Source organism: Nanorana parkeri, unplaced genomic scaffold, assembly GCF_000935625.1.
Source record: "Nanorana parkeri isolate BGI_ZX_2015 unplaced genomic scaffold, ASM93562v1 scaffold63, whole genome shotgun sequence".
NCBI lineage: Eukaryota > Metazoa > Chordata > Amphibia > Anura > Dicroglossidae > Nanorana > Nanorana parkeri.
Window position 1 is genome coordinate 462,313 of NW_017306331.1, and position 13,758 is coordinate 476,070.

At 41.2% G+C, this 13,758-nt stretch overlaps 1 protein-coding gene across 1 annotated transcript in view; it reads left to right on the forward strand.

Moving 5' to 3' along the window:
* The window catches only part of CUNH2orf61 (chromosome unknown C2orf61 homolog), a 75,870-nt gene that overhangs the window by 54,422 nt on the left and 7,690 nt on the right, over positions 1-13,758 (forward strand). The window lies entirely within an intron of this gene.

Here is a 13,758-nt window from a genome sequence, read left to right on the forward strand (position 1 = left end):
TAGCTGGAAATGTTTTTGACTTTAAAACCAATGTAATATGTAAGACTCTTCATGTTAAAAAAAAAAGCTATCCAAAGCTAAAACTTTTTGTTTAGCTTGGATATAGTGGGCAGAGAGTTTTAGAAAAGATTAGGGAAGAGTAAGAACCCCTGTTAGGCTTTACATGATGTCTACATCCCCTTTGGGGAGATTACCTCACTTCCTGTTTGGTCACCAGGACAGAAAGTGTGGTGGAATCTCCCCAAATGGAATACAGATGGCAATAAAAATCAGGTATCACTTTTCTGCATAAAACGAAAATTAAATATTTTGGCTGTAGTAGGACTTTAAATTAATGTTGAAACATGGTACTTATACCCATACCTGCTAATCTGCAATGAGAAAGAGGGACACCTTCTAGCACAACGAATTTAGCAATGGACACAGCACCTGCCATGCCCCCAGTTATGAAGACAATTAACAATTCTTATGCCGAAAATGATCGGTTAAACCCAGAATAGTTTTTTTCCACCATTACTTTTCCTGTATACTGGCTTTTCGAAATAGCAAACAAGATAATTAGGTGATAAGATAATGGTTTGGGCTCAGAATAACAGTTTTGGTATTTAAATAGAACATTTTCATAGATATTTGTACATTGGACCTAAAAGAGGGACAATTGAGAAAGGGGGGCAGAGGAATTTGGCTCCAAATGAAGGACGGTCCCTTCAAATGGGGGACATTTGGGAGGTATGCTGATACCAATGTTATCAACAAGTCTACAGTATATTGCTATGGCTTTCACAATACAGAATATATAAAATATTGCTATATAATGGCACCAAAGTGAAGATAATAGGGAAAAAATACTTTTACAAGTGAGAAAACACCAAACTGAACCCATATCTTTGTCTGGCACAGAGAAGACCTGAACTCCTAGTGAGGACATATCATTTATTTGGTTGTCTACAGACACAGGAAATACATAATTTACAGCTGATCTAATGGCTTAGCACCAGATAATAAGGCAGCTGCCCTGCCTTCTCTGGTTCCACTAAACGAGACGCACAAAGGCAAGATCATGTATTCCAGAGGCTTGAAATGTTGGCAGGGAACCAATTGTACCTCGTAAGGCCCATCCAACTGGCAGTCATGTCACTGTTTATGTGATGCACGATGACTTTTACTGTCTCTCTCTGTGGTTTTAGAGATTAGGGCAGAATGATAACACTGCCATACGCAATACATTTCCCATCAGATTCAGAGATAACACACTGTTTGGATAATATTTTTTTGCAATGTTCACAACTGATAATAAATATGGTTTCCGAAAATATATCTCTATGTCACATATTTTAACAGACGTAATTAAAGGGTTATTAAACCCTTGCATGTTTTTGCACATATCTACTGCTAGCAAGCTGTAGATATATGCAAAAACGATTTAACCAGTTGACATCTGCGATGTTAAACCCCCTTCCCATCCAGGCCATTTTTCAGTATTCAGCGCTGCGGTACTTTGACTGACATTTATTCCGTCATGCAGCGCTGTACTGAAATGAATTTTATACCCTTTTTTGGGGACAGATAGAGCTTTCTTTTGGTGGTATTTATTCACCACTGGGGGTTTTATTTTTTTACTATATTAAGGAAAAATTACCGAAATTTTAAAAAAAAAAACAGTTTCCCCTATATTAAATGATAAAACATTTATTATTACCCAATTTTTTGGTAAAATATAAAAGATGGGGTCACGTCGGGTAAAAAGACACTAAACATGTCAAGCCTTAAAATTGCGTGCGCGCGCGAAACCTCAAAAAACGATAATACCCAAAATTGGCCATAGGCGACGCTTTAAAAGCTGTTACCGCTCATCAGTTTAGTGTTATCAGTGATTGATGGCCCTAAAATGATTGCTCTCACTGCGACGTTCGCGGCGATATGTAACATGTGTAGCGCAATTGTAATTTTTGCGCGCTGGGGCACCGGACGCGTATTTACGTTTATAGGCGCGTAAACGTGGGGGTGGGGGAGTTAAACATTTTGGGGGGTTTTTTTCCCCTTTTTTTATATGTGACTTTTATTTTATTTTACTTTTTTATATGTTACTTTTATTTTTTTTTATTTATATTTATTTTTTCTCACTTATTGTTATTGCTATTATATGGGGGGATAACAATCCCCCTATATAATAGCAAAGGCACACTGACAGGTCCTCTTTATGGAGACATTAGGGGTCTCTAGGACCCCTAATGTCACCTGTGGACCCCAAAAGAAGCTGATGAAGCAGAGGAGTGCCGTGAACGAGCACATGTAGGCGCGCGCGAGCAGAAAATAATTGCCGTCTGTCCGTTTTTTTACTACGGGCGGACGGCAAGAGGTTAACAAAAACTTTTTCAAAGGGTTAATGCTTACCTGTGTCTTCACCGCACGCTCCCGCCGAACATCTGAAAATTTCTCAGGCGACCGCAAAGGATCCAGTAATTAATGCTAAGGCCGTCACTGGCCCAATACAAACACATAAAGTATAGGGCTGGTAATGATTAAAATTTTCGTGTTCGATTAATCAAAATTTAAAAAAATTAATTTCGATTAATTATAACGCACATACAGATCCAACTACATTGGCCTATACACATACAGCACAGCAATGAAGTAATAAAATGAACTAGGATCACACTAATCCAGCACGTTATTCATTTTCGATCAAAAGAATTTTAATCGATCAACAAGTTTAACGATTAATCGAGGAATTAATCGCTAATCTCCCCAGCCTTAATAAAGTATATTATTTCTATGTATGTACAAACAAGTGAAATAACACACTGCCTGCCATGTACCTCCATCTTCTACTACAAACAAAAGAAACCATTTTCACCATGAAATTATTACCCACAGCTATAAACATTACCTCCATATTAAACATTCGAACATTTGTGAGTTAATTATTGTTTAGTGAGTTAATTACAAGTTAATTAAAATGCAGCCTGACTACAACACATGTATACTGTTTTGCTGCAGGCCAGTTTGGTGCGCTCATGTAAATGGCTATGTGTATTTCTATTTTAAAATGGAACTGAAAGGGGAAAATGGTTCAAGTAGTATTCAACTCTCCAACTTTGTTTCAATAATGAATCCAGATCAAACAAATACACATTGTCCAGCAAACTATTTCTTTATAATTTTGTCAAAGCACTTACAGTCATCATGTTCCTGAACAGCTGGCTCCAACTCTCTCAGCTTGGCTTCCCTTACCTTCTTATCTAGTACAAGATCACAAGGGACAGAGCAGACTCCAGCAACTCTCATTCTACTAGATTGTAAAAGGGAGGAAGGAGGAGAGGGGAGCAGGAAGTGGGGGAGCAGTTTGCCTTGCTGTGTCTGTGTTTTTGTGGAGATGCACACAGTTTACTAGCACACACAAGGGTGGCTCCATAGGACCCTGCAAGAGAAAGGAGTCCCCCTAAAACAGGATATCAGGGCCAGTGCTCAGGGGACCAGCTGGTTCTTCAGGAATCTAAAACTTTTTAAACATCTATGAGCAGCATCCGTTGTAAGATATTTCATCAGCATTTGCAATAGCCTAAATACCTTTTGACTTTAATATCACTTTAAGTCATGGGCACTGTAACAATTAGGGATGCACTGTTTTTCGTTATCGAGTACGAATACCGATAGTCCTATTAAGGAAGCCAGGCAGCATGTAATTATTCACCATCTGGCTTCCTGATTAGCCATGAAGCCGGGCGGCGTGTAAAGACTCACCACACGGCTTCCTGATTAGAAGGGAAGCCGTCTCCATGCTTCTCGTCACTACATGACGAGAAAACATGGAACTGACTTTCTAGCCAATCAGGAAGCCGGGTGCTGTGTAATGACGTGGCACCCGGCTCACAAGGTGATGAGGGAGCATGAAGTCGGCTACCCGGCCAGTCAGAGAGTCGGGCGTCGCATCATTACACAGTGCCCGGTTTCCTGATTGGCCAGCTTACCGACCAATCAGGAAACCGGGCAGGGAGACATTACACGCTGCCCGGCCTCCTGATTGGCCGGGAAGCCGGCTCCATGCTCCCTCGTCACAAGTGGAGCATGGAGCCGGCTTCCTGGCCAATCAGGAAGCCGGGCAGCGTGTAATTACTCGCTGCCCGTCTTCCTGATACCGGAAGCTCAGGTATCGGTTTAGGCATCTGAGCATTTGGGCAAGTGCAAGTACTTGCCCAAATACTCGGCATTGGCACCAATACCGATACTATCAGTATCTGAACATCCCTATATTCTCATACAAATACTGTATACAATTTATGCACCTATACATCGATTCATTATTAATATACAATAGGTATTTCTTTACTCCAGTCTTGTAGCAAACAAAACAAATTCACTTTGGGTAAGCTATATAAATTGCACGGATTTGGGAAACTTTAGTGCTGATTATTACCTTAATCTGTTGGAAAAAATATTTTCCTTAATAGATAATTTTTTGAACTGACTAATAAATGCTTCAGTTTAGCAGTCAGTTTAAGTAAGGATTTATCTTCATCATCAACACCTAAGCAGTCACTGTGCTGTATTAAGAAGAGGAGCATCATATGCATCCTTTTGGCCATAAGGAGTCCTAAGCTGGCCATACATGGATTGACATTTTGGCTGTTTCCTGCCAAATCAGCCGAAATTCCATGGGTGGGCCTACCAGATGGAAAATTGTTGGCCGAGCATTAAATGTAGCCAATCAGGGGCAGTCACTGTTTGGCTATTCCAACAGCTGCAGGCCCCAGCTGTCAGAATACAATAGCTGGCAGGGGAGATTCCTCCATCTACGCTCATTAGTGTGGATTGGGAAATCAAGAGATTTTTCTGGTTCAGCCCACCTTACAGTGTACGACCAGCTACTTAAACTGGCGCGCGCAGTGTGCAGCTTCTGACAAGATACGCTATTAGCATAGCGGGGAAGGCAGCTGCGCTGGGGCAAGTGCCCCCCCGGTTGTTACGCCACTGCTTTAAATCATATATATGGCACAGGTGGCAAGACCCTTTCCTGCTCCCATAGAACAAAATTGCAGAGTGTCATATGTTGCTTCCTTATTGTCCATAAAGTTCTCATCTCATGCGGGTCAGAAATTACAGTCTGATTTTACAATCTGTTCTCTCATGCAGCCATTTTCCAGGAGTCCATTACAGTATATCTCATGCCAAACTCATATGAACCTTGAGAACGGGGACCCCCATGTCTCTGATGGTTTCCTTGTTGGATATATGACTTTAAGTAGTTCTAAAGTCACAGTATATATATCAGTATTGTAATAGGATACTAGAGTTGTTTTTAATAATGCAATCAAAGTTTTCTTGAAAAAAGTCCCTTTTATGTCGTGCGTACTGCCTTTCGTCTACCCATCACATGCAACAACTTCCTTGATCCCCAGTGTGCTTTACGTCTCCTTCCCTGCTGCTTGATGTAGTGTAATCTCGATTTCTCAAGACTCCATATCCCATCATGCATTGCTTCCAGCAATCACTGATGATGTTACATTATTCAGATGTTGAGTTGTAGTTCAGACCGCAGGCTTAGTTAGAGTTTTGACATAATGAAGTGCATATTCACAGTGCTGAGTGTCGCCGCACTGAGGAAGTACATCCTATGGGCATCTTCAATAAGTGCATTTACAAACTTCTAGATAGATATAGTTATTAGGAGTGGGATAGAACCTATGGTAATTCAGTATAGAAATACAGATTTATTTTAGTTTTTGATCATAGATACCTCTATAATAAAATCTGCTTCAAGGAGAACTATGAGGCGAGTAAAAATCACTCATCCTCATAGTTCGAGCCGACGTGTGACAATGAAACTGTCACGCGTCGGCTCAATAGATCGGGGAGTGAGCAAACGCATACCGTCGCTCGCTCACTTCTCGATTATCTCCCTGCAGAGACAGGGAGCGATTCTCGATTATCTCCCTGCAGCGAGCGTCGCTCGCTCACTTCTCGATTATCTCCCTCCCCCACAGGGATTCCCCCCCCAACCGCTCCGATCCTCCAGCGCTGACTGGAGGAACGGCCGGGGGAGGGGGCGGGTACAACTGACTCTGTCTCTAGATGGGCATAGCCCGCTGTCACTCACGCAGCTGGGTGGATCTCGACAGCATTGTCGGGATCCGTCGCGGCTGGAGGCGGTCTCAGTATACTGCGAGCTACTGAGCTTTGGGTCACGGGAGGACGCTAGTATATGTCCTCCAGTGACCCTTAAGAGAACTATGGGGAAAAATGCTTACCCCATAGTTCTCTTTGAATAGAAATATTGGAGTTATGATATTGCCATAGGTCGTGTACCTGAACTTTGTTGGGTTTGAGCTGTATGTGCGAAAACAGGTTTTGATTACTGTGTAGGTCCTTAAATAAAAGATAAATTAAATGAAACAAATAAAGGCATAGACAACAATAAAAAGAAAATGAAAAAGTGCAAACATATCTATTGGCTTACATTCCACATTACCTGCTAATAAAAGGTCTTGGAAGTCAGCTCTGTGACCAGATCTCAGCATTATTCAGTAACTAACAGGGCTATTCACAAAATAGGACACAAAATAGGACATAGTTGTCAAATAGTTGTCACAAAATAGGACAACATAGCTGATTTGGAAAAATTCTCCAATTCAGCTCACTTTCCAGTTCAGCGATGTTGTCCTAGATTGTTCACTTCTCCTGCCTTCCCCAAACTCTTCACCCTTTTGTGAATAGTCCTGTAAATAAAAACAGGAAACCTTTTAGGGAACAAGAAAACCCAAGGGATACTGTGCATAGCCCAATCTAATGGTCTCCCGCTCTTTGGAGGCCCACAGTCACTGAAAATGAAAGAATTCACAGCAATATCACAACTTTATTCACATAGGAAGAGCGGTGGCTCTCTACCGGCCCCACAGAATAGTTCACCTGCTCATTAGTAGATCAGTGTATAGCACCCAGGCCAATATGTTAATCCCTCAGCTGTCTGAACATTTAGCAACCACTCAGCCAACAGCTCACTAGAGAAGAAGTGTGACAGGTAAATAATGTCCCAGACCTGTTTTCTGTACAAACACTGCTGAATGATACAATGATACACCAAAAATCCTTTCAGGATAACCATGTGTTCATTTAATGAGAACCATGTCAAGTGCAACTTAACATGGCTCTCATTAAATGAACACATGGTTATCCTGAAAGGATTTTTGGTCTGCTAGTGACATTTCTTCAAGTGATTCATGCAACTGGCAGCGCCATCCGCAGTCACTGAGAGCACCCTCCCCTGTCCTTGGGGTATCCAGTAAGGAATGCAACAAGTCTTCACTATATATTCATAGAAATATGTACTGTATGCAATATTAAAAAAAAAACCATTATATATATATATAACCTTTAGCTGCTCACAGGCCTTTATATGTGGAAGGTGACTGATGCTCAGGGTTTCTCTCTCTCTGCTGTGGGAGCCTGCTGTTAGTCCGGAAATTACCTAAGTTTAGTTAGTTGCCAGGGCAAGCTAATTTTTTGTTTGTTTTATGCTATGGACTTGCTGTACAAAGCCCTCCCGTATTGACTGTTTGCTTCCTTGCTGAATAAAAGTGTAGAACAAACCTGCTTGAACTGTTCCCGGGTGTCCTTGTCCCGTACATGGTTTAGAAATGCCATTATCAGTTGAGTGTGCCCCCCTTACAATATATACCAATCAGTCATAACATTGACCACTGAGAGGTGAAGTGAATAACATTGATTATCTCATTACAATGGCACCTAAAAGTAGGTGGACTATACTAGGTAGCAAGTGAACATTTTGTTCCTGAAGTTGATATGTTGGAAGCAGAAAGAAATAGACAAGTGCAAGGATTTGAGCCACTTTGAGAAGGGCCACATTGTGATGGCTAGATGACTGGGTCAGAGCAACTCCAAAACTACAGCTCTTGTGGGATGTTCCCGGTCTGCAGTGGTCGGGACCTACTAAAAGTAGTCGAAGGAAGGAAAGACGGTAAACCAGTAATTGGGTAATGAACAGCTAAGGCTCATTGTGGAGCAAAGGCTGGCCTGTGTAGTCCAATCCAATAGAAAAGCTACTGTAGCTCAGATTGCTGAAAACCCTAACCCTCAAATAGCTGAAAACGTTGATGCTGTTTCCGATAGAGAGGTGCATACCATGGAGCATTATAGAGACTTTGTTAGGAGTGATGATATCATCAAAAAGGGGACGTTGACTAAGATATTATATATATTCAGCGCACTCAGTTAGAGCACTGATTTAACATATACTAACCCTTAGCACATTTTAGCCTAACTTGTATTTTCTTCTTCTTTTCCTTGTTTTGGAAGTATGCTGCTTAGGTTCCATCCTGCCAATAATGACCAGTTTAAGCCAAGAATACATAGGGGTCTATTCACTAAGCTACCGTAGGCAGCTGAGTGAAAGACCGACCTGAAGTGAAGTGAGCCGAACACTGTTCGGGTATTCACTTCAGGTTTATACGGCTGATTTCAGCCGTATATCGGCTGAAATCAGCCATACATCGAGTGGCTTCGGGTCGGCCGAACAAGACAGCATTGAGTGAATAGCCGAATGCCGCTGAGCCGCATTCGGCTCGGCTGTTCTGCTCGGTCTCACTGTGGGACCAAGCAGAACAGAAAAATAGTTAAAAAAATAGAAAAATAAAATTGCTATTGGCTATTTCAATTTGCAATAGCCAATAGGAATCTAGCAATGCATTCCTATGGTAAAAATTGTTTTTTTTTTTAAAAGAAAGAAAAATCAGTGTTTCTCTCCAGGGCGACGGCCAGGAGTGGGAGACTCCCGTAGCGCCTGGGAGAGTTGGGCTCTCTAGAGATCAGTGTCCCTGGTTAGCTGGTAACCATAGACGCTGATCTCTCTGCAAGTGGCCGGAGCCAGCCGTAAGATCACGGCTGGCTCCACCCAGCTGTCAGAAGCAGGCTGTTGGCCGGCCAATGGCCGGCCGCTCGGCCAGCTTCGGCTTTCACCTTGGCTCAGTGGAGCCGAAGCATATGCCTTCAGCTCCACTGAGCCGCCCGGCCGACTTCGGGAGCTGTACGGGCTATAGTGAATAGCCCGTACAGCAGCCCTTCGGTTCTACTGAACCGAAGGGGTCCTGGGGCCGAAGCTAGCCGAAGGATCGGCCGAAGCTACGGCTAGATCCTTTGGCTGCTTCGTGAATAGACCCCATAGTTTAGGTTTAAAACATTTCTCACATGATGTTGATTTTTACAATATATCTAATATGCATAACTAACAAGTTGATAAGACCTTAAAACGCCCAAATGATTATGGAATTAAATATCAGCTGTTTATTCTAATAAAACAGAAACTTCTATACAGGCGCTTTCGCGTCCATGTCAGTTTCTCTAATGTTATGCTATATGGGTGCATCTTGAACTTTCTCTTCTAGGATAAGTGTGGTATCAAATTAAACTTTGCCTTTAACGTAGTTCATCACAGTTTGTTGCATATGGGGCTGCGTGGCTGCAGACTGCTAAGGGTGACCATGCTGACCCGTCTCCACCACCAATAGCGCCTACATGGACACGTGAGCATCAGAAGTGTAACAAAGAGCAATATATATAAATAAGTATTATGAAATCTTATAAAAAGAAATTCAAATCCAAGTTGAGTTTCAGCTCTGGATCACCTCCTTCTCAATCACAGTATATTTTTAAAATGTTACGTTGTAAGACTGCTCAATACAATGCCTGGTAAATGGTAATTCTGGTTATTTTGTGACTGAATATGTGTGTCTTGCTATTCTCTACTAACGTGTTCTTTATTTCACCTTTGTAATAAAAGTCAGCAGAGGCATCTGATTATGTATACAGTTTATATACATAAATAAAAGCCTTTATCTATCTGTGTATGTCCTCTGTGTAGATGTTTGAGCAGTGGATATATAGTAAACATGGGAAATAACCAGATTTTTGGGGGCCCAAAATTGGTATCAAAACTTCTTTGCTCTTCTTCTGATGTACGGCTCCTACAATCCTAACTTTGATAGTTCTACCTTCACAATATAATTGAAGAAGGAGCAATCGAAACTCTTCAATATCATTTCCCTTAAAATGTGTCAATGTGTATAACTGAGAACATCTTAGAAAAAAGATGACATAGACAAATGATATACGCTCTCCATTTCCTCTGTGTTCTATGTATTCACATCATTTTCATTTTTATTGATTTATTGTTTCCCTGGCAAACCCTCCTTCTTCCCATTTTTTACACATCTCTTTAGCTCTCTTTCTTTTAATAGATTACAGTTGTAGCTCCATTTTCACAAGTCAGCAATGGCAGTATTCATATTACTCTCAGTAAATGTTTCTGTTAAGACAATTAAACAATAAAATGATCATACACAATACTATTGCACATTCCCTGTGCCTGGAAGGAGTGCTTACATATTATCTGCCACCATCACATATATCATTTGAGTATACCACTGCATAAGGTCTAACTCAAAATTCAAAAGCACCGTACCTTCAGAAAAGCTTCACAAACCCATATCAGAAGCATAACAAAGGAGTTTCTGTACACTGACCCTTATGCAGTTTACTCTACTGATTTCTGCTTGGTAGGCTTACTGCTCATTGCACTTTCCATTGCTGTCTTTACCCACTGTATAAGCAACCACTTGATAATGGTCCTGCAAGAAAAAGAAAATGCTTGTCCAAAAGTCTCTTATACTTTTGCCAGTGGCAGAGTCACATACTGTATATGTTCAGTAACTCGTCATGTGATATACTATGTAGCCACAACGTGTGTTTTATTTGTCAGTATTAAGATGGGAGAAGGGGTAAAAGGCTATTTTTGCATCACCTCTAATCATTTCCAGCACGGTTCACAGAGGAGCTGTCTTTCTCAGAGGGAGTTTTATTTCCACAATCCTGCTCCGCTGCCTCAAGCACTAGTTGTTATGAGATAGTAGTACATTAAGGGAGAAAGAGAGACAGAGCCAAATATAGTTGTCATTCTTTGGTGACTCACTCTCCTGTGTATCATTAGTAACTTAAAGTAAAGCTTCGCTTCCATTTATTCATGATGCAGCTGTAAGCATAAGGAGCTTTGGGAAGTCTTGCCTGCAACTAGTGATGGCACACAACATGTTAATGCAAGCCTAAAGGGACTGTTCAAAGAGTTCAAAGGTTTTGTGGGAAGTAGTTATGTGGTTGTTATATGCTATATAAACAACATATGTGCACGTACTCACACAAACGTGGATTAATATATGTTCTATGTGTTTATATTTATATAGCTAGGTGGTTTAGGTGGCTTTGATAGCTAATCTGGTGTGTTAGCAAGCTGCCCGTCTAGCCAAGGAAGCAATATTTAAAGTGTACCTAATCCCCCCCAAATATATATATAGATGAGCAGTGGATATACTGTACATATACTATATGTATAAATTTCAACCTACTTTTTTAGCTACTTTTTCTGTTATTTTCACCTGATGGTCCTGCCAGCAACACACTTCCTGTACTAGGGAGGCAGCAACCACTCAACATACTGTGTCTATTGAGGATCAGCATTGTCACCCTAGTACAGAAAGTGTTCAATGACTACAGAATATCTCTCTCTCTCCTCATCTCCATTACATAGAGGGAAGTGTTCTGCAGTAAAGTAACTGACAAGATGGCAGCAAAGTCATACAGCACAGAAAGTTATCACAACATTTCCTGCAGGATCAACAAGTATTTTATGAAAAAAACACCTCAAACTATATTTTTAACAAAACAAAAGTGAGCTAATAAGAAACGTTTATTGTTAGAATTTACATACACATTAAATACGAACCCCCGTGACTGTAGCAATAATACAAATAATCCACTGACAATTTATAAAGCATGTATATAGGCTTGGTCAGTAATAGGCAGCTTCCTTTGAAATTCTCAAAACTAATTCCCTTGCTTTTAAATAATAATGTTTTTAATTATTGCGGAAAACAAAAGCCGTGGAAAGTCAGCGCCCAGGTAGACCTAACCAAAACATAGCAGGTTCCATTATTCAGAGAATGTGAAATGTGACATAGACAGCTATTTCTGTATAAAAAAAATAATCTTCAGGCCTTGTTCACACCAAGCACGTTCCAGGAGCAGAGCTGAGCAGTTACAGACCGGAGCAAAACTGCATCCAATGTATTCCAATGGTATTTTTAGCTCCAGTTCACATCGCAGCGTTCCGTTCTAGAGCAGGTAAACAAACTGCAGCAGGCCCTATTTTACCTGCTCTGGACCTGCTCTGGAATGCATGCAAATGCATCAAAAACACATGCAAATGCCCTGGAACTCTCTGAAAGCCCATTTTAAACAAAGAAAAAAAAAATGGCCCGGAACGCATCAAAAACGCGGCAAAACCCACTGCACTGCATGTGCAGAAACTCATGCAGATCTGCTCTGCATTTGGTGTGAACAAGGCCTCAGAGATGTACATATATGTGTAAGACCTGAAGGTGTGTATTACATCAGTTGTTTCATTGCAGGTAGGAACTTTTCCAGTTGGACGCAGGAGGGGTGTAAGATTGTGAAATAGAGAGAGTTAAAGAAGGGGGATAGAAAGAGGGGAGTAGTGAATGGCATCAAGGGAAGTCCACCCTTCTCTTAGTTATAAGAGGTAAGATCTATCATAATGATAGATTAGTTATTTCAGTCAAAAGGTCTTAAAGTTTTGGGTGACCAAAAAATGAACCTAGACATTCCTAATGATGTCAAGTTGATCTTGTCTATCATGTTATTGGGCCATGTGTTTCTTTTTTTCATTTTCATAAGGTGCATAGTTTTTGATTCTCAGAAGAATCTGTACATGCTTCAAGTATCTGCAGATTGATGCCAAGCAGCTTCATCTGTATATATACAGCCTGTGTTATAAAGCACAGCTTGAAAAGGACTCGGAGCTGTTTTCTTTTAGCTGAATCACATGAGGAAAGGAACAAGGTAGGGAAGATCACACCAATCTTGCTATAACATGACTTCTAAAGCTAACCCTTCACTGGCAAACTTCACCACACATATATGACCTTGTTGTACATTCCATTTCAAAACAATAGGCATTAATATGGATCCCACTTCCCCCTTCCTCATTGCTGCTATAAATGCCTCCACTTTTTTCGGAGTATGTCAGTTGAAAGTTGTGCCTATTCAGCCAGATTTCTGGTACTGATGTTGGATAAGAAGACCTGGCTTGCAACTGGCATTCTAATTCATCCTAAACATGTCCAGTACGGTTGAAGTCAGTGCAGTGTGCAAGTCACTCAAGTTCCTCCACACCAGCCTTGTCAACCATATCTTTATGGAGGTGGCTGTGTTCACAGTCTGGAAGGGGCTTTTCCAAAATTTTTGCCACCAGGTTGGAGGCGCACACTTGTATGAAATGTCACCTGACCTTAATCATTTAGAGAGGTGTCCACATACTTATGAATAGTGCAGGGGTTTCAATGTACCAGCCCGCCAGCTGGTACTATGTGGCCCGCAGCCAGCTGACAAGTCAGGCATGCAGTCTTGGACTGCGTATCTGACTTGAAGGAGCAGCTTCTCTGTCAGATACAGACCACATAGATGCTTCTCTGTGCCGGCACTCTGATCCATTCGGCCAGCACTTTAAAATCCTTCAGCGAACGCTGGCCAAAAGGATGGAATAGTAAGGTCTGCACCAGATCATTGTACCTCCTTGCCACATCCCTGCAAAAAAGTAAGCAGGAGAGGGGGGTCTATTTTATATGTGGGTGTGTGTTGGGGTTGTATTATTTTATATGTGCTGGGGTAGTATTT